The 24,611-nt window shown below is 43.0% G+C and overlaps 1 long non-coding RNA gene and 3 other non-coding genes across 4 annotated transcripts in view; 2 read left to right on the top strand and 2 right to left on the bottom strand.

The window, feature by feature from the left end:
* Positions 1-24,611, bottom strand: part of LOC144698290 (uncharacterized) — a 493,807-nt gene that overhangs the window by 431,752 nt on the left and 37,444 nt on the right. The window lies entirely within an intron of this gene.
* On the top strand, positions 145-218 carry trnan-guu (transfer RNA asparagine (anticodon GUU)). Its single transcript has one exon. It is a non-coding gene; the product is annotated as a tRNA-Asn (tRNA).
* On the top strand, positions 8,793-8,865 carry trnat-agu (transfer RNA threonine (anticodon AGU)). Its single transcript has one exon. It is a non-coding gene; the product is annotated as a tRNA-Thr (tRNA).
* On the bottom strand, positions 20,097-20,178 carry trnaf-aaa (transfer RNA phenylalanine (anticodon AAA)). Its single transcript has one exon. It is a non-coding gene; the product is annotated as a tRNA-Phe (tRNA).

Raw genomic sequence — 24,611 nt, 5'->3', positions numbered from 1 at the left:
GTGGGATCAGACTGTTTCCATGTATCCACAATGAATGTCCCACCCTTTATTTCGGAAGAGTAAAACTGATAGAGAATAATTGTCATTCCTGGAGCAGCAATCTGAAACTTTAACTTGATGACACCATTATAAGCAGTTGCATCGGTCTCTGTGGCGCAATTGGTCAGCGCGTTCGGCTGTTAACCGAAAGGTTGGTGGTTCGAGACCACCCAGGGACGAAACTTCCCCTTTTTTTCAGCATTAATTGTCACTCAGTTCCCGGTTGTCATTGACTACTGGAGCTGAATGTCAAGACCCCGGAAAAGTTGCCGGCTCCACTATTATCCAGTGAGCTCCCAGGTAAGCAGCTTTTTTTCGAATATTCATTTCAAATATAATGAGAAAACATTTAGACCTACCATGTACCGATATCCAACACACTGGAAATTTATGAAGTTATTGGATTCAAACAAACCCATCAATTGTTCTTTCTTCCTCAGCTGCACAGTGAGTGAGACAGGGAAAAGCAGAAAAGCAGCAATATTCCGGCCCCGCACTCTCCAATCACCCGCTGCCAGCAGAAAGCGGCGACTGCAGCTTCAGTCAGCGGGTTACTGCCCATCCCTGAGACGCAAGATACCCCAACCAGGGCCAAACCTCACAACACACCGAGCACAGGCTCAGGAAAACTCAGGTAGATTATATCACCGTCACAAAACCTCGGAGCAGCATTTACAGAATACCCGAGTGAGTGAGTCACAAATAAAAGTCACACCAACTTTCTAAATCTTTTCACTGTCAAATTCCTTCATTTTATTCAAAAGCTGACTGATATGAATCTGAAAATGAGCACCATGGGATTTGAGTTACCGAGTGACTTGTTTTACAATGATTGTCCTTCAGATTTGCAATTCAATTTGTGCTGGATATTGAAGCGAATCTGTTTTCAAAATGAGGACACAAGCAGTTAAATGTTGAATCCAGAAACAGATCCAGAGGAAAATGGATCATAATGTTTGGAAGGAGTTGCAGCTGAGAAGCGGAAGCTATGAATTATGTTATTGATGATTGAGTGCAAAGCACTGGGGCCTTGGTCAATTGTCGTGTCCCAGTGGTGAAAACGATGCTTTTAAAATCCACTGGGGTTTCCCCAGGAAAGTTCCAATCTTACCGACTGTGCTTCTTATTATTGCTGATTTCAACCTGGTGTCCACAGAACTCTCGGATCAATGGAAGAAAAAATATCCAAACATTCTCCTGATTTTTGGACTCTAAGGGAATGAAGGGCGATCGGGATCGGGTGGGAATTTGGTGTTGAGGCTGGAGATCCGCCATGATCTTATAAAGTGACGGAGGAGGCTTGTGGGGCCTTATGACGTATTGTTGCTGCTTTGATTCTGTTCTATTTGAGTAGCAATGCTAGGAAAGGCGATGAGCAGTAATAATGAAGCTCGGTTTCAAATACCACTTCCACTGCTGCTGAAATTGTCCTTTTGGTCGAAAACGTGGCAGCTCACAGTTAAAGCAGGTGTGTGTGGTGTTTCACTTTAACAGAAATACTGAGAGACAATAAAATATAAATGGCTGTGGAGAAAAGGCGGGGTTGTTGAATTAGCTGTGAAACTTGTGCAGGACAGATATTCGCCTCCAGCTCTTTCTGCCCATCCAGGTCAATTAGCTGCTTGATGCAAACACAGTCAGATGGTGTGAACGTAAAACAGAACGTGATCGGTTTACAGATAGCAGCGGACAGAGACACCAGGATCTTCCTGATTCGCCCGAGTACTGATTACAGGAATGTGCACAGTGCCGATTATCCACAATCTCACTTCCCTTCCAGTCTTGTCTACGTTGTTCAGCTTTGAAAATGCTCATATTTTCACATTGGATTTCAATGTGAAGAAAGCAGAGCTGTGAAAAGCTTCTATAGTTCAGCAGATGTACTGCAAGAAGTTACATAACAGGCAGACGATAACAATGCTCTTTGGACGCGGTGAGCTCCACTGAAGGATTGACACCATTAATGTGTCGCTCAATTAGTCTTGTGACAAATCTCGTGCTGGAAATGACAATAAATCTCGCTGAATTTGCTCTGTGCTTTGATTTCAAACAAGCCGAATACAAGGTAAGAAAGTACATCTCGCTCGAGTGGGTTATAAAATGGAAGAATGACTCGTGCTGTTGGGAAACATAAAATTATAGAAAGTTGCAGCACAGAAAGAGGCCGTTCGGCCTGACGTGCAGCTGTCAATGTGCAGTAATGATTGGTTGATCCATGAGGAGTGATATTTATGTCAGTGCAAACAGTAGGCAGCAAAATTTGACCTTTTCCCACACATATTTTTTCTGGCGCCACCAGCTCTGTGGTCAGTGCTTTGCACCCAGCCCTTCTCTTGTCCTCTTTTCATTCCCTCACTCCGCTTCTGTCTTTGTTCTCGACTTGTCCAAATATGACATTTCCAACTCTGCGGCGAAAGTTCAACTATCACCCCACTGGTTCTGGTGGAGCTGTTAAATTTTTTCAATCCATAAGTAATTAATACTCATTTTAACAAGATAACAAATTTACATTCCCTGATCGGGAATCGAACCCGGGCTGCTACTGAGAAAGTGCTGAATCCTGACCACTAGACCATCAGGGAAGCTGTCATCTCAATTTCCGTGCTCCTCTCCCCCACTCTAACCTGTATCTCTCTGAACTTGCTGCACTCCGTTCTCTCAGGTCCAACCCTGACATTGTCATCAAACCCGCTGACAATGGTAGTGCTGTTGTTGTCTGGCGCACTGACCTCTACTTCGCAGAGGCTGAGCGTCAACTCGCAGACACTTCCTCCTACCTGCCCCTGGACCATGACCCCACCACAGAACATCAAGCCATTGTTTCCAGGACTGTTACTGACCTCATCTCCTCTGGAGATCTTCCTTCCACAGCTTCCAATTTCATAGTCTCCCAGCCTCGGATGGCCCGCTTCTACCTCCTACCCAAAATCAACAAACAGAACTGTCCCGGCAGACCGATCGTGTCAGCCTGTTCCTGCCCCACGGAACTCATTTCTCGTTATCTTGACTCCCTTCTCTCTCCCCTTGTCCAGTCCCTTCCCACCTACATCCGTGATTCCTCTGACACACCGACATCTTATCAACAATTTACAGTTCCCTGGCCCCAACTGCCTTTTCTTCACCATGGACGTCCAATCCCTCTACTCCTCCATCCCCCACCGGGATGGTCTGAGGGCCCTTAGCTTCTTCCTCGAACAGAGGCCAGAAAAATGCCCATACACCACTACTCCCCTCCGTCTGGCTGAACTTGTTCTCTCACTGAACAATTTCTCCTTAAACTCCTCTCACTTCCTCCAAATAAAAGGTGTGGCTATGGGTACCCGCATGGGCCCCAGTTATGCCTGTCTCTTTATGGGGTATGTGGAACATTCCCTGTTCCAGTCCTATTCCGGCCCCCTCCCACAACTCTTTCTCCGGTACATCGATGATCACTTCGGTGCTGCTTCACGCTCTCGTCGGGACCTGGAAAAATTTATTAATTTTGCTTCCAATTTCCACCCCTCCATAATTTTCACATGGTTCATTGCTGACAATGCCCTTCCCTTCCTTGACCTGCCTGTCTCAATTTCTGGTGATAGACTGTCCACCAATATTCATTACAAGCCTACCGAATCCCACGGCTACCTTGACTACAACTCCTCACACCCCGCTTCGTGTAAGGACTCCATCCCATTCTCTCAGTTCCTTCTCCTCCGTCGCATCTGTTCTGATGATGCCAATTTCAAAAACAGTTCCTCTGACATGTCTTCCTTCTTCCTTAATCGAGGTTTTCCACCCACAGTGGTTGACAGGGCCCTCAACCGTGTCCAGCCCATCTCCCGCGCATCTGCCCCCACACCTTCCTCTCCCTCCCAGAACCATGATAGGGTCCGCCTTGTCCTCACTTATCACCTCACCAGCCTCTGCATTCAAAGGATCATCCTCCGCCATTTCCACCAACTCCAGAATGATGCCACCACCAAACACATCTTCCCTTCACCCCTACCCCCGGCAGCATTCCGCAGGTATCGTTCCCTCCGGGACACCTTGGTCCTCTCCTCCATCACCCCCTACACCTCAAACCCTCCCACGGCACCTTCCCATGCAACCGCAGAAGGAGCAACACCTGCCGCTTTACTTCCCTCCTCCTCACCGTCCAAGGATCCAAATACTCCTTTCAAGTGAAGTAGCATTTCACTTGCACTTCCCTCAATTTAGTCTACTGCATTCGTTGCTCCCAATGCAGTTTCCTCTACATTGGAGAGACCAAACGCAGACTGGGTGACCACTTTGGGGAACACCTTCGGTCTGTCTGCAAGCATGATCCAGGCCTCCCTATCGCTTGCCATTTCAACACACCACCCTGCCCTCATGTCCGCATGTCCGTCTTTGGCCTGCTGCAATGTTCCAATGAAGCTCAACGCAAACTGAAGGAACAGCACCTCATCTTCCTATTAGGCACTTTACAGCATTCCAGACTGAATATTGAGTTCAACAACTTTAGATCATGAACTCTCTCCTCTATCCCCACCCCCTTTCCGATTCTCCTTTTTTACCAACAATTTATGTATTTTTTTCTTTTCCCACCTATTTCCATTATTTTTAAATGAATTTCCATCCATTGTTTTATCTCTACCTTTTAGCCTATTTCGATCCCTTCCTCCCACCCCACCCCCATTAGGGCTATCTGTACCTTGCTCGTCCTGATTTCTACCCTTAATGTCACCTATTAGCACATTTCTTAGCTAATATCACCACCGTCAACATCTCTTTGTCCTTTTGTCTATGACATCTTTTGGCAATCTCCACCTATCACTGGCCCTCTAGCCAGCTCTACCTGTCTCCCCCCAACCCCCCCACCCCCCCCGCCCCCCACCCACCCCCCCACACCCCCCCACACCCCGCCCCCCACCCACTCCCTCCCCCGCCATAAAACAGCTTATATGTCAGCTCTCTTCTTTTTTTCCTTAGTTCTGTTGAAGAGTCATACGGACTCGAAACATTAACTGTGTTCCTTTCCGCAGATGCTGTCAGACCTGCTGAGTTTTTCCAGATATTTTTTTTTCTGTTTTTGTTAGGGAAGCTGTCAAGTTGCTTTCAGTTTGGTTTATCGACGTTGCTTTTATCCATTTTTCCATTTTAGATGGAACCAATTCTTCAGTCAATGACGACAACGGTTTCTGTGAGCTGGAACAAGAAATTGACAGTGAGATGAAATAGCCCCACAAGCTGCTCAATTTCCTAAACCCATCACTGCGGCTCCTGTGAAACTGACAAGGGAACACACGGCAGACATTCATCACTGAAAGTAACTGAGACACATCAAATTCTAAACTCTTTCATGTCTCATCTCTTTCTGCTTCTGTCCCTGCCTCGCCTCCAGCTCCTTCTACCTGTCCAGCTCCCAGGTTAATTAGCTGCTTGATGCAGGTACAGTAAGTTCATGACATGGAAAGCAGGGACTGGGAATGTGGGACCCACGGATTTTAGAAATAGTGAGTTTGCAGGTGACATGGAAAAGATAAACTAGAATCTCATCTTCCTGATTCTCCCAGATACGGATTACAGGAATGTGCACAGTGCCGATTATCCACAGTCGCAGACTCCTCCCAGTCTTGTGCACGTTGTTAAGCTTTGAACCCACTCGCAAGAGTGGATTATAAAATGGCAGAATCAGTGTGAAAGAAGTAACCGTGATGTTAGGAAATATCAAATTGTAGAAAGTTATGGTAAAGAAAGAGGCAATTCGGCCCTGTGTGCTGCTTTCAAAGAACTTTAAAGAAGGGTCATACGGAAATACATTAACTCTGTTTCTCTTTCCAGACATGCTGAATTTTTCCAGCATTTTCTTTTTTTATTTAAATCCACTGTATTTTGTTTTTATCTCTGGATTTCTAGACCATGACAATGCCACTACGCCACTTCCTGAATGCCAACAAATTAATAAGAAAATACGGATGTGTTTGGATAGGTTTTTTCCTATTTAAATGATAAATCCTCAGGCGGCAGGATTCGAACTCATGTGTTCATTTTTAACAACAAATGTAAATTATTGAACATTCACTCACACTTAAATGAGCAAGTTTGGATAATGTTTTTGCCCGGCTTCAAACCGCTGCTCTGCCACATGTGAAATGACCGTGACACCCACTGCCCTGCACAAACCCTGCGCTGTAAAGAGCCCAATGGAGCTGTCTGGAATGTTAAACGGTGACGTCATGCAGCAGCACTTTGGGTCTTTGTTTTGAAGAAATGGAATTCGGCTGTTCTCATTAGGAATGCTGGAGACAGACTGATCAACAATGTCATCATCAAATAGCACAGCTCAGTAAGAGGCCCTAAGATGGAAGCAAAATACTGTAGATACTGGAAATCTGAAATAAAAACAGAAAGTGCTGGGAAAAACTCATCAGGTCTGGCAACATCTGTGGAGAGAGAAGCTGAGTTAACGTTCTGAGTCCGTATGTCTCTTCTTCAGATTCAGGCCGACTCGAAGCATTAACTCTGCTTCTCTCTCCACAGGTGTTGTCAGACCTGTTGAGTTTTTCCAGCATTTCCTGTTTTTACTACAATGTGAAGCCCTTCACCTCATCGTATCTGTGCCAGCTATTTTTAAAGAGCTAACCAATTCGTCTCAAATTCCTTCTCTCTTTCCTTAAACCTGAGTTTTCCCCCTTTCAATCATTGTCCATTTCTCGCTTGAAGAAGGAGTTTCTGCAGAATCCATGCTCAGTTTGCTTTAGTTAACAAAGTTTCCCTGACACAATGACATGAAGAGTTGGACTAGGATTCCTTTTACAGTTTTTGATACAAACATTATTTATTTATTCAATTGATTTCATATCGAATTAGAAAAGAACTTTACCCTGATCAAACAGGTCATCATTATTTCTGAGCTGATATCTACAATCTAATTCCATTTGCTCTACAAACTGGAGAGCTGGATTCAGGTTCCAGTCTCTGGAGGAGTGGGTCCGAATCCCTACGCTCCCAAATTTTCAGTTGCTTCCCACTTTCGGGCACGTTAGGAATTCCCTTTGGGTGAGCAAAAGACAACTCCAGTTTAATACGGGGAGTGGGGTGGGTTGTGGTTCTTTATTTTGGCAGGGTGAACGAGGAGAGACAATGTCAATAGAAATTGCTGTGGGAGAAAGGCGTGTGAGTGGAATTGGTTTAGTTGCTCTTCCTGAGAGCCAGCATAGACACGACGGGCCGTACGACTTACTTCATAGTCATCTCTGATTTGATATGAACATGCTTTCCCTCAGGAAGTGCTGTTAGTCGCGGACGAATGTTGAGGGCGATGGTACTGACATCCATCGGGGTTTCCCCAATGTTGGTTTGCTGACTGCGGTTCTCGTTATTCCCGATTTTAACCAGGTGCCAACAGAATTAGTTATCGGATAAATGGAAACAAACAAAAACTCCCGCGCTTCCATCTGCAAGGATTTGCAAAATCTGCATATGGAAATGGAACACAACTGAGCCGGTTTGGTGACATCCTTTCTTTCTGGCTGTTTGTCTCTCGTTAGGCCTCTGTCGCTCTCGGTTTATGTGTGTGTGTGTGTTCCTGTGTGTGTCAATGTGCTTCAGTTCCTCATTTTTACCGATCCACACTTTATTCACCTTAGTTGTGTGGCTTCATATTAAAATCGTAGAGAGAAAAGAAAAACAGGTTTAAAAGGTTCAGGAGGAATTTTCTTTCTGTATTTCTGAGTGGAGACTGTTCAGTTATTAAGTGTCCGTATGTTACAAAGCGGAGGGCGATTGAAATTTTCACTGAGCAACATTTAAACAGACAGACACCGAGCCCATATGTTTGAGTGGTTACGGCAATTAACACATCGAGAGAATGATTTGTAAATACAAATATTCCAAACTGAAATCCCTCGGGCATTAGGAACTGTATTTATTCTCGAAGCTGTTCCACGTGTGACATTTGCAGCTCTGATGTGAAACTTCAACTCTCACTCCACTGATTCGGGCGGAGCTGTTGTGCGTTTCGGTTTTCAATCAATAAGTAAATTAGGCCTGTTTTAACAGTTTGTACCAGATCACTAAACCTTCATTGCCTGGCCGGGAATCGAGTCCGGGCCACGGCGGTGAAAGGGCCGAATCCTCACCTCGAAGTCACGAGGAAAGCTGTCTATAACTCTTGCAACTTGCTTTATCTCCGCCGCATTTGCCGTTTTTCGGGTACTTTCACCAGAGATAAGTTTCTCCTACAGAACTTTATCATAAATGACAACATCGTGCAATGACAGCCACTGTTTTTAAGGGGTGAGCTGCAGTGAAGGGTTGGCACCAATAAAGTGTCGTTCAACTGGTCTGGTTCCAAATCCTGTGCTGGAATTAATGAAAAACTTTGAAATTGCTCAGTGTCTTGACTTCAAAAGCGAGAATGTAAGAAAGCACATTCCCCCAAGCGTGTAATAAAATGTCGGAATGACTGGGAAATGATGCTGGGAAAAATAACATTATAGACAGTTCCAGCAAAGAAAGAGGCCATTCGGCCTGGCGCGCTGCTTTCAAAGAGATTGATTGGTCAGGAGTGATATTTGTGTCAGTGTGAACAGGCAGCAGTAAAATCTCTCACATAACCACGGCAGACATTCATCACTGAAAGCACATCAAATTCTGCCGTTTTCATGTCGCATCTTTTAATTGTCTGTTCTCCATCTCAGACATTTCCAGGTCTATCATATATCATCAATGCGGAGTTGTCCTGTTCCTCATTCCACTAGGAGACTTACTGTGAATAAGACATGGCAAGTGGCTCCATAGCTCAGTGGTTAGAGCACTGGTCTAGTAAACCAGGGGTTGTGAGTTCAATTCTCACTGGGGCCTGCATGAGCAGTATGAAGTTTGGTGGCAAGGTCACTTTTGAGCAGAGCACTGTAAAAGGGTATCAGGAGGTTATGTGAGTGGCCAACAAAATGGCAGATAGGATATAATGTAGATAGGTGTGTGAATATGTTCACTTGGTCGTAAAAATTAGAACAGCAGAATGCTTTTGAAATTTGTAAGTGCTGATGTTCAAAGAGACTTGTGCAAGCAACGGAGAAAGCGAGCATGCAGGTACAGCAAGCAATTAGGAAGGCCGATGGCAAGGGGTTTGTAATAAAGCAAGGATAAAGAAGTCTGTTTTGGTGAGACGGCATCTAGAATCCCGTGTGCTGTCTTCATCTCCACATTTATAAAATAATATACTGGCAGTGGAGACGGTACAGAGAACGTTCACTAAATTGGTCTCTGGAATGAGCTGGTTGTCCTACGATGAGAGGCTGAATAAATTGGGCTTTTATTCTCTGGAGTTTAGAAGAATGAAAGGCAAACTCATTGAAATCTATAAAATTCTGAGGGGACTTGATAGGGTGGACACAGGGATTGTTTCCGCTGGCCAGGGAGTCTAAAACACTGAGGCACTGTCGCGGGGTAAAGGGCCAATAATTTAGGGCTGAAATGAGGAAAAATTACTTCACCCAAAAGGTTGTGAATCTTTGAATTGTCTACCCAGAGGGTTGTGGATGTTCCATCATTGAATACATTTAAGGCTGGGATGGACAGATGTTTGGTCTCTCGGGGAATTAAGGGATATGGGGAACGGATAATGGAGTTGAAGCCCAAGATCAACCATGATTGAATTGAATGATGGAACAAGCTCGATGGGCCGTGTGGTCTACTCCTATTTCTTGTGATCATGTGTATGATAAAGACAATAATTCATGTTATAATAAAAACAGAAAGTGCTGGAAGTTCTCAGCAGGTCTGACAGCAAATGTGAAAGGAGAAACAGAGTGAAGGTTTCAAGTTTAATGTGACTCTTTTCCAAACCATAAATTGGGTGCGAGTTACGACATTTTGCACAACATCGAGACAGTGAATGGATCCCAGGCGGTGAAAGCACAGAATCTGAACCACTAGGGTGTTTCTATAGCATACATTTTGAACGAAGTTAGCTTCCAACTGAAGGTTTAATGGTTTAAGACAACTTAGACTCCCTCTCTTCCTGCGTCTACTTATATCACTGACATGGTTCTGCTGTGTGCCCTTTGGCTACAAGGAAATCTTGCCCAAACTTTGCCATTTCTGCTGTTATTCAGTAAGTTCCCACACAAATGGATTTATAAATATTCATTTAAAATAAAGCGAGAAAATGGAGGAAGCATGTGAAGGAATGGCAATATATTTCCAAGTCAGGATGGTGAGTGACTTGGAGGGGTACTTCCAGGTGGTGGTGCTCCCATGTGCCTGCTGCCCTTGTCTTTCTAGATGGTGGTGGTCATGGGTTTGGAAGGTGCTGTCGAAGGATTCCTGCAGTGCATCTTGTAGATGGTGCACACTGCTGTCACTGTGCGTCGGTGGTGGAGGGAGTGAATGTTTGTGGATGGGGTGCCAATCAAGTGGGATGCTTTGGTGTCAAGCTTCTTGTGTTTGTTTTTAGGAGCTGCACAAATCCAGGCAAGGGGAGAGGACTCCATCAGAATCCTGACATGTGCCTTTAGATGGTGGACAGGCTTTGGGGAGTTAGGAGGTGAGTTACTCATCGCACAATTCCCAGCCTCTCTGATCTGCACTTGTGGCCACAGTATTTATATGGCTAGCCCAGTTTAGTTTCTGGTCAATGGTAACCTCCAGGATGCTGACAATGCATTTATGATACATGATGCAAGTATTCCAGCTGAAGAATTTTAGATAAATGAATTTATTCAGTGGCAAAGAATACCGCATGAATGAATTAAAAGGGTCAAAGCCTCGACTCAAACCCGTTTCATTGTCTTGTGATTAAAGTGATAGAACCCTACCCTCTGCTGGCACCTCACCGCCACTACAGGCGGTGCTGTTTGCCAGCCTCAGAGAAGTTCAGTTACTGCATGGCTGCATTTGAAAACATATTGACGAATTGTGAATATGGAGCAATACTGTGTGGGATTGAAGTTTGCAGCAGCGTTCGCTCTTTTAACACCTGACCCTGTACATGAACTCTCTCATCATTCCCCATTGGAGGTATTGGCTGGAGCTGGTTGTTGAAAGTTATTTCAGAGTGCAATGTGCACATTTGGTACTGTTATCAGACTCTAATCTCATTCAGAATGGGAGTAGTTAAACTTTGCTGTATTCTGTAATTCCTCTGCAATACATTGTCAATATTCAACCCGACACATTGGATCTTGTTAAAGCTTTTTTACCACTTATGTCTCCAAGATAATGTTCTCCATTTCTCACATTCTTGGTCCTAGGGGGGAAATTATACATATCAAACACAAACAATATACGGGAGATAATTTATTTTCACATCTTTACAGCCTGGTCAGAGAATCTAAAACATGGGGAACGGCCTCAGGACAAGGGGCCGAACATTTTGGTCTGATATGCAGAGAAATTACTTCACTCAAAGAGTTGTGAACCTTTGGAATTCTCTACCCCAGAGAGCTCTGGATTCTCCATCCACTTTAGTTCGGGATTGGCAGAGTTACAGTGTCTCGGGGATTTAAGGGATATGGGCAAAGTGCGGGAACATGGAGTTGAAGCACAAGTTCTGAATTACAGAGCAGATCGACGGCCATTCCGCCGACTCCTGCTCCTGTTCTTGTGTTCCTGTAAGAATCAATGTTAACGGCTTCCCTGCTTTCGAGAGTCTGCTCCATAGATCGATCACTCAGTGGAATATTAACCTGAACTTTCCAGGTCCATTAGAGGCAGGCTGGAAGGCGGCAAGGCTGGCACTAGGCCGGGGAAGGCGTCAGGAAACGTGGAGAGAGGGAATCTGTGTCCGTCCCAGGGCCTCATTTGCTTTTCTCATTGTTGAAAGATAATCAACTCTTCTCAGACAGAAACCAGTTTATTTTTTCTTTTTCTATACCGGTTTTTTTTTCTATATGTGATATTTCCTTCCTTAATTCCTTATCTAAATGTGGCAACTTTTGAATTCCTCTCTGAGGAATGTTATCCATTGCCTTTTTGCCCATTTTACACGCATTTAAATCCGCCCATAGCTTACCCTGATCAGATGTGCACTTATGATCTTCATTAGCCTTTTCCCCCACTGCAGTTTTAAGCATTGATCTTCTGGCTTCATTTATTATCATTTTAAACTAATGCGGAATGAAACAGAACAGTGTGGGATCCTAGCGTTAATATCCTTCCAGTCCGAATACAATCCCTGTAAACTTACAATCTGGAATCTGTCAATCAACTAATTCCGATTCCCTTGCAGTCCTCCATCTGATAGTGGCGATATTTCTTCCAGGGTCCCATCCTTTCCAAAGGAATTGTTTAGAAAGCCTGCAGAAATCCAAATGCATCACATCCACTGTCTATCTTGCCCCATGAATCTCCTTTTGCTCACGTTCAAAGTGATCAGTCAACTAGATAAGCAAGTCCTTTCCTTCATGGACACTTACTGGCTCCTTCTCTCCACATGCCCCATAAAAACTTTCCGTTCTTACGGGTTTACGAGGGGGAACTCATGGTCTGTGATTTCCTGGCTCACTTTTGCGAACATTTTACCGAAGAACAATAAACGATGCATTTTATTTTATCTGCTCGCCAGGCGTCTTTGCAGAATTCAATCATTTTTCACAGATTTATGACAGAACCTGCAGATTTCTCGCTTATTTCCATGAAAATCCTCGGATGCATCTTATCTGGGCCGTGGAGTGATTCACCTGAATTTCCACAGCTCTTCATCAACCATGCTGGTGCTAACGTAATAAATGTAGCAATTTATCCCTGAAAGGCCTATGATCTCATTTGCGGATCAAATGTACATATTAACTGTTCCCTCTTTCATAGAAGATTAAACAAAAATACATATTTACTACAATTATATCCCGGCTAGCATCAGTTGTGTTGCCCTCACTCGATCATATTTTCGCACTCCACCTATGTTATTTTCTTGTAACAACAACACAAATATATTAGCGTTTTCTTCCCTTGCCATACCCTGTTTGAAAGGAGATTTGTTAAAGTTGTCCTGAATCATGACATTCCGGACAGAGTAGGCAGGGAGAAAGAGTTCCCAATGGTGGAAGATTCGAGAACAAGTGGGCACAGATTTAAGATAATCAGGAAAAGAAGCAACGGCGACATTTAAAAATAAACTTTTTTTCGCGCAGTGAGTGGTTAGGATTTGGAGTGGACAGGCTGAGTGTGTGGTGGAGGCAGATTCAATTGATGCTTTCAAAAATAAATGGCATCATTTTCGGAAAAGGGAAAAAATGCTGGGGGAAAATAATGGAGCTAGGTCAATTGCTCCTTTAGATGGTTAGCACGGGCCAGACAAATGGCCTCTTACTTTTCTGTAAGAATTCTTCGATTCTATGATTGATATCAGAAACAGTAAATTAAATCAGCATTTTCACAGCATCTGCAATAGCAAGGTTTGTCCAGCAGATGGAACCGAAACCGTGATTGCTCAAATTGCGTGAGGCCGACATTTCTCAATGGTTGCTGCATTGGCCCTGTCTCCACTCATATCAAACTAGACCCCGTGCCTGTTTAAATAACACTAGGTCGTGTCATTGATTAAATTAGAGGAGGTCATGTCCCACTTATTTCTGTATTCGGCCTAATCTCTACTGTTAGCATACTCAACCAAGGCCCTCTTTCTGTTCTGTGAGACACTATCACTGATGACTGCACGGAACCATGCCTCAGCTAATATTACAAAACTTCATGTCCCAATTGTTAATGCCTTGTACAATGTCCCCCTTTGTACTAAACTGGAACATGTGCCTGTGTGCATTACACGAGGCTTTCCCTCAGTTATTACTTGAGTTGACCCTGCCATGTTCATATTAAGCCAGAGGAAGTAACAGTTAATGCTGCACAAGTCCATGCGCTGTTTATATAACACGATGTCCTGTCTCTGTTGTTATTGCTGACAGGCTGGTTAATAAAGCATATGGTATCTGAGGCTTTATAAATTGGGGCACAGAGTTCAAAAGCAAAGAGTTTTTCGAACACTGTTAAAGTCTCAGCATGAGCATTTGCGTCCAGTTCTGGGCACCACACTTTAGGAAAAGTGTGAACGTATCAGTGAGAGAGTAGGAAAGATTCACGAGAATGGTTCCAGGGATGAGGACCTCCAGTTAAACTGGTAGATTAGAGGAATTGGGAGTGCTTTCCATAGAGAAGAAAAGGTTGAGGTAGAATTTATAGATGTATTCAAAATCTAGATGTGTCTGGACAGAGTAGAAAGTAGAAAACGGTCCAATTGGTGGAAGGATGGAGAACCAAGGGGCACAGATTTAAGGTAATTGGGAAAATAAGCATCAGCGACACAAGGAAACTCTTTTTCTCATGTAGAGAGTGGATAGGACCTTGAATGGACTGCGTGAAGATGTGGTGGAGGTCGTGACAAACGAGGCATTCAAAATGGAATTGGATAATTATATGAAAAGGAGGGAAACATCTGGCCTACGGGGAGCAGACAGAGGGTGGCAGGAGATGAACTATTCCTTCACAGTACAAGAACAGTAAGAACGAACGGAAAGGCCTTTAAGTAGTGATAAAACTACGAATATTATAGGGTTTTATGTTGATATGAAATAATATTTATGTTATCTTTACAGCTCAGTTTGAGTTTCTGCTACTGAGGCTATGTAGATTTTAGGCTGGGAGCAGGAACTGGTGTTATTGCCTTAATTACTTTAAGGTACCGAGAAGCCTAGGTTCAATGAATTATATTTGTTTTATTTGAATTGTGCAGTTGAGGGATTCTTTGTCAGTTTCAAACGGATAAACAAAAAAGGTGAATTCAGCAGCTTTAACTTAACACGACACCTCATCTTAAAACTAAATGATCTATGACTTGGTTCAATTGATGAACCATATCCGTAGAGCAGAAGATCTGTATTGGAGGGCAGCCTTTGTCTTGACATAACTGTAGGAAGTGTTATTAACATTTACTAATAATGTATCGTATCACTGGTATGGTGCTAAAACAAGTGTTGACGTGGCTATATACGATAAGTTGTATTATTGATAAGAATATATAACATTGTTTGCAATAGCTCTGTATTTACAGGGGTGTGTTACTTGCTCACAATTGAATATACATCCGGGGGCCCAGGGAATAAGAGATGCAGATTTGTCTTCAGTGTTCATGGCTTTAGATACAGAGATGAAGTGACACCAAATGAGCCTCACCCCAAGCCAATGAAAGAGGTTAATTTTGATTCTTCCACAAATAAAGAAGTACTATTTGATAGCCATTGCAGACATGGCTGCAGGAGGACATCAAAGAGCATTTTGGAAGGACATGAACAGAAGAAATGGTGGAAGGATGGCTCTGCTAGTTAATGATCATTTAGCAGAATAGAGAGGGATGACCAAAACTCTTGAAAGCAGGATGGTTTGGTGGAAACGGTTTGGATAGAGATGTAAAATGGGAAAGTAGAGAAATCGCTGGTAGGAGTCGTGTGCAGGCCTTCTAATCGTAACCACATGGTAGCATAGAGGAAGAAATAATGGGAACTTGTCGGAAAGGCACGATCATAATCATGGGAGATTTTAAACTACGTATAGATGGGGAAAGTCAGATGGGCAAAGGTAGCCCAGATGAGGAGCTGATAGAATGCTTCCGGGATTGTTAGCTTTCGAGAGAGCAGGCTATATCAAACCTGGTATTGTGCAACGTGATTGGATTCATTAATGGCCTCATGGTGAAGGCGCCCCTCGGTGGCAGTGACCATCGTATGATTGAATTTTACATTCTGTTTGAGGGAGAGAGGAGAGAGTCCGAGACTGTGTTTTTAAGGCTAAATGAGGGCAATTATGAGGGCATGAAAGCAGAACTGACTAAAGTGAATTGGCAAATTAAGTTAATGGATAGGTCAATAGAGAAGTAATGGTAAACATTTTAGGGCATATATCAAGATACACAGGATAGATACATTCCAGCGAGTAAAAAAAATGTCCAGGGGACAACACACCATCCTTGGTTAACTAGAAAGGTGAATGATAGTACCAAACTTAAAGAAAACAAATATATGATTGTGCATTGATAGGTGGAATGCCAGTAGATTGGGCAGAAGAGAAGGAACAGCTTCAGATGACTAAATGTTAAATAAGGAGCGGAATAAAATAAAATACAAAAGAAAGTTAGCCACAAATATAAAAACAGATGGTAAGAGCTTCTATGAATATTTTTTCTGTAAAGAAACGAGTTACCAAAGTGATCGTTCGCACCAGAGAAAGTGAGTCTGAAGAATTGTTAATGGAAACCACGGAAATGGCAGATGAATCGAACAGGTACTTTGCATCAGTAGTTACTATAGAGGATACAATTAACATTCCAGAGGCAGCTGCAAATCAGGAAATGGAAGGTAGGGAGGAAGTCAGGAAAATTACAATCACCAGTGAAGTGGTACTGAGTAAATAGTTGGAGCTGCGGGCTGACAACTGCCCGGGTCCTGATGGACTTCACCCTGGGGTCTGAAAAGAGGTGGCTAGTGAGATAGTTGATGCATTGCTTTAATGTTTTTCCAAGCTCACTAGATTCAGCGGAGGTCCCTTTAGTTTGGGATAGAAATGGGAAGGAGACAGGAAGTGGGAAACTGCAGGCCAGTTAGGTTGACATCTGTTATGGGGAAAATATTAGAAGCTACTATGAAAAAAAGCTGTAGCAGATAACTTTGACAAGTTCAAGGTAATCAGGGAGAGCCAGCATGATTTTGAGGAAGTAACATGGCCTGTGGATAAATGGGAACCGATGGATATACTGTAGTAAGGTTAGCAGAAGGCATTGGATAAAGTGCCACATCAAAGATTATTATGGAAGACAAAAGCCCATCGTATATTGGGTAACATATTAGTATGGATAGAAGATTGGCTGGCTAACAGGAATAAATTGAATTTTCAGGTTGGCAAGGTGTAACGAGTAGTGTGCCAAAGGACTCAGTGCTAGGACCTCAACTGTTTACAATTTGTATAAATGAGTTGCATGAAGGGATGGAAGGGATGGTTGCCAAATTTGCTGATGACGCAAAGATAGGTAGGAAAGTAAGTTGTGAAGAGGACATAAGGAGGCTACAAAAAGACATGGATTGGTAAAGCGAGTGGGCAAAGATCTGGCTAACGGAGTATAATATTAGAAATTTGAAATTGTCCATTTTGGCAGGAAGAATAAAAGAGAAGCATATTATCTAAATGGTGAGAGATTGCAGAGCTCTGAGATTCAGTAATCTGGATGTCTTAGTGTGTGAATCACAAAAGGCTAGTATGCAGGTACAGCAAGTAATTAGTAAATAGAAAGTTATCATTTATTGAAAGGGGAATTGAATTAAAAAGTAGGGATGCTATGCTTCGGTTACATAAAGCACTAGTGAGACCACATCTGGAGTACTGTGTGCAGTTTTGGTCGTCTTATTTATGGAAGGATGTAAATGCGTTAGAATCAGTTCAGAGAAAGTTTACCAGACTCACACCTGGAGTGGGCAGTTTGTTTTATGAGGAAAGATTAGACAGGCTAGGCTGGAGTTTAGAAGAGTAACAGGCGACTTGGTTGAAACATGTGAGATTCTGGGGGTCCTTGACAGCGAGGATGTACAGAGGATGTTTTGTCTTATGGGAGAATCTGGAACCAGGGATCACTGTTTAAACATAAGGCGCTGCTCCTTTAAAACGTAGATGAGGCGATTTCTCTCTCTCTCTCTGGGTCGTGAGTCTTTGGAGCTCCCTTCCTGATAATATTGCTTCATAAATTTTACTTGATCCTTAAATACCACTTATTGGGAACTTTTTAGGTCAGGCACAATTAAATACTCCATTAATATAAATCAAGAATTCGGAACGTAGATATATTAACTAAAATGGTTTTATATCTCAAAATCTCCTAAGCTTTACAGGCCTCCTTCTGTGCTGCAAGCATTCCATGATTCAATGATTTATATAACAAGCATTAACTGAAATTAGCATTTACACGGCATTGACTATAGCAGCGTTTGTCCAGCAGATGGCAGTGAAGCCGAGGTTCCTTTACATTAAACAGTCATTGTGTCAATTGTTACCGGAATGGGCTTTATCTCTGTTCAAATTAAACTAGACTCCGTCTCTGATCATATCACAGGGTCATATTTCTGATCATTTTACCGCAGGTCATGTTTATTTGTTTCCTTACTCAGCCCAATCTCTGTTGATATACCGGGTCCGGGCCCTCTTTATATTGTATCAAACCTTCTCTCAGTTATGACTGCACTGAATCATCTCTCGGCTAACATGACATTAGGTCGTGTCTCAATTGTTACTGAACTTGGCCCTGTCTCTTTTAATACTAAAACAGAACATGCTCATGTTTGCATCACACGAGGCTGTGTCTCACTTTTTACTCTGCCACGTTCATACTAAACTAGACAATTTCACAGTTAATGCTGCGCATATCAATTTTTCTGTTTATATCACACAATGTCCTTTCTCTGTTACTATTGTACTATGCCAAGTCTCTCTCATTGCTGCACTTGTCCATGTTTCTATTGCTATTAATCTAGGTACTTGGTTAGGACTGATTGCACTAGGTCTTATTTTAATTTATATTGCACAAGGTCCTTTATCAAGTTAAACTGCACTAGACCCTGTGTCAGTTTCCTTACTTTAGATCCTGTCTCCTTTATTACTCCCTCAGTCCATGTCTCTGTTCAAATTACACACGCTACTGCCTCATCTGTTGCTGCACCCCGCACTTCCTTGCTTTATAATCCACGAGATCACATTTCTGTTTACGTCACACTAGATCATCTCTCTGTTCATATCAAACTAGGTCATGTCTCTGCTGACATTCCGCTGGACGTTTCCTTGCATGTGTTTATATTGAAATAGACCCTGTCTTTTTGTATTCAGTGCAGACCATGCCTGTGATTACATTACACAAGGCCACGTCTATTACTAATACGCTGGACCTTGTCTCAGTAATTATTGAACTTGACCCAGTTTCCTTTTATATTATTGAAGATGTTGTAGTAATAATTTGTGCACTCCACCCTGTCTCAGTATTACTGCACCTGACCCTGTCTCGGTTTATATCCAAATGGATCCTATCATAATATTACACCAGAATCAGTGGAGTGAGAGCTGGAGATCTGCCTCAGAGCTGGAAATGTCACCCGTGCAACAGGTCGAGAATAAATATAGAGGTGAAGATAGGGAATGAGAGAAGGGCTGTGATAGGTGGCAAAGCCCTAACCAGAGAAATGTTTGTGCAAGGCAAAATATAGCGGAAATAAGGGAGGCTTTACTGTTTACACCAACACAAATACCTCCCAGATCTGGTTCCATATCTCGTGTTAAATGAGAAGAAAACTTCTCGCTGAAGCTTCCACTTTTTAGCTGCACCTCCTTCCAAACATTGCAAACTCCCCCTGCATCTTCCATCTTGATATTTTTCTCTGTGACATTTTGATTTGAAACTGCACAACCAATGTGAATAAAGTTTGTGATGGGAAAAAGATGTTCATGCTCTTGGAGAACTGAACCACAATGACACACACACAGGAACAAACACAGACATATACACCGAGAGTGAAAAAGGGCAAGGGATTGTCTCTAAGGAGAGACAAACACCCAGAAATCAAGCCTGACACCAACCTGTTTCCGTTTTTGTTCCATTTCTCGCTGCAACTTTTGTGAATGTTTGCAGACGAATAGACATTCGAGAACGCTGGAGGTTTTAGATGGTTTTTATGCAACTTATTCGGACAATTAATTGTGCAGATACACTGTAAAATTCAGGAATGATAAGAAGCGTAATTGGCAGGATTCCAGCCTACGTGTGGAGATCCCAATGCATTCAAAACATGCCGCCTTAAACACTCAGTCACGAATCCAAGCCCCAGATTTGGATTAATGATGTTTGTATAAAATCATAGACGGCTATATCAGACGGTCATTCAGCATGTCGACTCTCTGGAAGGGCACGTCAACTCCTGCAGTTCCGCACCCCGCCTTTTCCCTACAGAAATTCATATTTATATTGCCTCTCCTCGTTCTTCCCATGAAAATAAAACACAGCACACTCCGCTGGTGTCTGTTGATTTGAATGGGGCTGCTGCAGATCCAGAAAGGTACATCACCTGAACGCTTGGCAGTGGTGGGATTCGAACCCACACCTCCGAAGAGACTGCAGCTTTAATCCATCGCCTTAGACCGCTCGGCCACACTACCACGTTACGTGTCGATGCTCCTAATTCCCTTCACTGGGATTATCATCGAAATAGAACAGAAGCAAAGGAGCAGAAATAGGTCATTGGGAAACTCGAACCAAGTCCGCCAGTTAATCAGATCAACCTGCACTTTGTAACATACAGAAATCATCTCCACTATTAACTTCATTATTTCAGTTTTTCACTATTTCAATGTTTCAAATGATGTGTTTTTTTTCCTGTGGTGACTGTGCGTGTTTGCTCAATGAAATGTTGGTAAAAGGTATCGACTGAGGAAAATGAGGAGATGATTGGTCAGAATAGACATTTGTTTTGTGAAAATTCGATCTGAAGTCAACTATTTTTAAAATTTGAATAATTGTAAAAGAATTCAGAGTCCAACCCTTCATCTCAATGAGTCAGGAAATCTTTGTTAATTTTCACACACTGAGCAAGGACACGGCAGCAGCTCCTGCGCCTCTTTCAATATTGTTGTTCTTAACTCAGAGTTTTCAAAAGGGAATTGGACAATGACTTGAAAGGGAAAAAAATTCAGGGTTATGGAAAGAGACAAATAAATTGAGATTAACTCGAAAGCTCTTTGTGGAAAACTGACATGGATACTATGGGCCTCTTGTACAGTTGTGCCTTTTGATGATGACATTATTGGATCAGTCTGTCTCCAGCATCCCCAAAGAGAGCAGCTGAATTCCATGTCTTCAAAATAAAGACTCAATGTGTTGCCGCATGATGACACCGCTTAACATTTTACTGAGACCCATTGAGCTTTTCTCCTGTCCCCTGTTTCTGCAGGGCAGTGGTTATCATGTTTATCTAATATGTGAAGAATTGCCTCGTTCGAAACTGGCCAGAACCATCATCAAAACTTGCAGATTGAAGTTTGTTAAAGACAGCAGGATGTGGTCATGTGTCCTGGTCACTGTTTATCTTTCGATCAAGATTATAAGATCTGTGCATTGTCAAGTCCCTGGCTTTGGGTGTTTGTTGAGCAGCGATTGGCTGCCGTACTCCCTGCATGAAAACAATGACTCTCCTTCAGAAAGTACTTCAATAAAACCAAAATACTGGAAATCTGAAATAAAAACATAAAACGCAGGTAGAACTCAGCAGGTCTGAGAGTGTCTGTGGAAAGCAAAACCTGCTGAGTTTCTCCAGTATTTTCTGTTTTTATTTCAAAAAGTGCTTAATTGGCTTGAAAGTGGTTTCAGACATCCGTTGGTCAGGAAAAGCGCTGTATAAATGCAAGTCTGTCTTTCCTTAACTATCTTTAAATCCCAATCCTCTGGTTACTGACCCCCGTCAGTGGAAAGAGTATCTCCCTCTCTGCAACATCCAGCCGCCCGTCCCCACTGCCCCCACCCACATTATTTCGAACAGCTCCATGAAATCTCCACTTAAACTTCTTTGCTCTGAAGAGAACAATCCCGGTCTCTATAATCTCTCCACAAAACTGAATTTCCTCATTCCTGGACACGATGCAAGGCAATTGAGATGAGATTTTGGAAAATATTGTCAGTTGGCAGGTGGGAAAATGGAGAAGGAACCAAAACAGAAAACCCAGTCTCCAGCTTTGTGAATCTTTAGAAACTCTTTGGGAACCGGAATTAGAGGAGAATGAAGGGTGAACTGTCTGACTGACCAGAGACAGTCAAGGCACCTTTCCCTTCTTCAAGACGCTGGAATATTGACTCTGATGTTATCAGTGAAATGAACTGATCTGAGACATTGACAGCGTTCTCGTTACTGCACATCAGGAATTCAAACTTAATTTCGGCTTCGGGACAATGAGAATATTTGGTAACAGTTAAGACATGCAAAGGATCGAAGGGAGACGGCACCAGTTGTAGGGGAGCTGGTTCCCGGTGACATGGATGTATCTGCAGTGGGTTGGATCAGACTGTTTCCATGTATCCACAATGAATGCCCCACTCTTTATTTTGGAAGAGTAAAAATGATAGAGACAATTGTCATTCCAGTAGCAGCAATCTGAAGATTTAACTCACTGATACCCTGGGTAAAGTCTTCATCAGTCTCTGTGGCGCAATTGGTCAGCGCGTTCGGATGTTAACCAAAAGGTTGGTGGTTCGAGACCACTCAGAGGCGAAGCTTTTACTATTTTCTCACCATCGGCATTATCACACAGTTCCGGGCTGTCATTGGCTACTTGCGCTGAAACGAAAGACCCCCAAAATGTTGCCAGTTCCACTGTTATTAAGTGAGCTCCCAGGTAAGTGCCTTTTTTCGAATATTAATTTCAAATATAATGAGAAAACAATTAGACATACCATGTACCGATATCTAGCACATTGGAATTTTATGAAATTTATTACATTGGATTGAAACAAACCCATCAATGATTCTCTCTTCCTCAGCTCCACAATGAGTAAGACAGGGAAAAGCAGAAAAGCAGCAATATTCCGGCCCTGCACTCTCCAATCACCCGCTGCCAGCAGAAAGCGGCGACTGCAGCTTCCATCAGCGGGTTACTGCCCATCCCTGGAACGCAAGATACTCCAACCCGGGCCAAACTTCCCAAAACGCCGAGCACAGGCTCAGGAAAACAGAGGTAGATTATATCCCGGTCACTAAACCTCCGAGCAGCATTTACAGAATACCCGAGTTAGTGAGTCACAAATAAAAGTCATACAAACTTTCTAAATGTTTTCATTGTAAAATTCCTTCATTTTATTGATAAGTTAACTGTTGTGAATCTGAAAATGTGCACCATGGGATTTGTGTTACTGAGTGACGTTTTTCCATTGTTTGTCCGTCAGGTTTGTAATCCAAATTGTGTTGGATATTGAAGCGATCCTGATTTCAAAATGAGGTCACAAAGCAGCTAAACATTAAATCCAGAAACAAATCCTGAGGAAAATGGATCACAATGTTTGGAAGGAGGTGCAGCTGAGAAGCGGAAACTGTGAATGATGTAATTGATGAATGAATGAAAAGCATTGGCTTCTTGGTCAATCACCATAGCCGAGTGGTTAAATGGATGGTTCTAATTTCCTTTGGAGTCTCCGCAGGTAAATTCAAACCTTACCGAATGTTCTTCTTATTATTGCTGATTTCAACCAGGTGTCCACAGAACTCCCGGATCAATGGAAGAAAAAATATCTAAAAATTCTCCTGATTTTTGGACTCTAAGGGAATGAAGGGCGATCGGGATTGGGTGAGAAATTGGTGTTGAGGTTGGGGATCCGCCATGATCTTGTTAAGTGACGGAGGAGGCTTATGGGGCCTTATGAAGTATTCCTGATTCTTTGCTCCTGTTCTATTTGAGTAACAATACCAGCCAAGGTGATGGGCACTAATAGCTTGAGTTCGGTAGATTCGCTCTAGGTGGTTGAAGGTGTCACTCTTCACTGAGTGGTGAAAACGATGTTTTTAAAATCCACTGGGGTTTCCCGAGGAAAGTTCAAATCTTACCAACAGTGCTTCTTATTATTGTTGATTTCAACCAGGTGTCCATAGAACTCTCGGATCAATGGAAGAAAAAGCATCCAAAAATTCTCCTGATTTTTGGACTCTAAGGGAATGAAGGGCGATCGGGATCGGGTGAGAAATTGGTGTTGAGGTTGGGGATCCGCCATGATCTTATTAAGTGACGGAGGAGGCTTATGGGGCCTTATGACGTATTGTTAATGCTTTGATTCTGTTCTGTTTCAGTAACAATGGGCAATAGAATCCTGGGCTCGGTAATTCAGCTGAGATGTTGTAGGTGCTGGTTTAAGGTTTCATTCTTTATTGAGGCGTGGTTTCTGGTCCCACTTCTGCTAAAATTGTGCTGTTGGTCGAAAAGGTGCCAGCTCGCAGTTAGAGCAGGTGTGTGCGGTGTTTCACTTTAACAGGAAGAACGAGGAGACACAATAAAAATATAAATGGCTGTGGGGAAAATGTGGGGTTGTCGAATTAGCTAAATTCCTCTTCCATATGCTGGCATGGACAGACTGGGCCGAATTTCCTCCTCCCTTGTTGTAACCATCTATAATTTTATACCAACAACACTAAACCCTCCATAGGACCAGTCATCATGGCCGAGTGGTTCAGGTGATGGAGTCCAGACCCAGTTAAGGCGATGTGGAATAGCATCGTGAGCTTGGTAGCGCAGCTGTAGTGGTTGTTAATGGTTTAAGGTCTCATTTTTATTGAGGCGTGGTTTCAAATCCCAGTGCTGTTAAAATTGCCCTATTGGTCGAAAAGGTGCCAGCTCACAGTTAAAGCAGGTGTGTGCCGTGTTTCACTTTAACAGTAACACTGAGGAGAGACAATAAAAATATAAATGGCTGCGGAGAAAAGGCGGGATTGCTGAATTCCTCTTCCGTGAGATTGCACGGACACGATGGGCCGAATGTCCTTCTTCTCTGCTATGGCCGCCTACAACTTTATACCAACAAAATTACCCTCTGCAGAGGGGCAGTCATCGTAGCCGGG

The sequence above is a fragment of the Cetorhinus maximus genome, chromosome 23 (genome assembly GCF_964194155.1).
Source record: "Cetorhinus maximus chromosome 23, sCetMax3.hap1.1, whole genome shotgun sequence".
Classification (NCBI taxonomy): Eukaryota; Metazoa; Chordata; class Chondrichthyes; order Lamniformes; family Cetorhinidae; genus Cetorhinus; species Cetorhinus maximus.
Note: the sequence above shows the minus strand (reverse complement) of the source record. Positions and strands in the feature narration are given on the sequence as shown.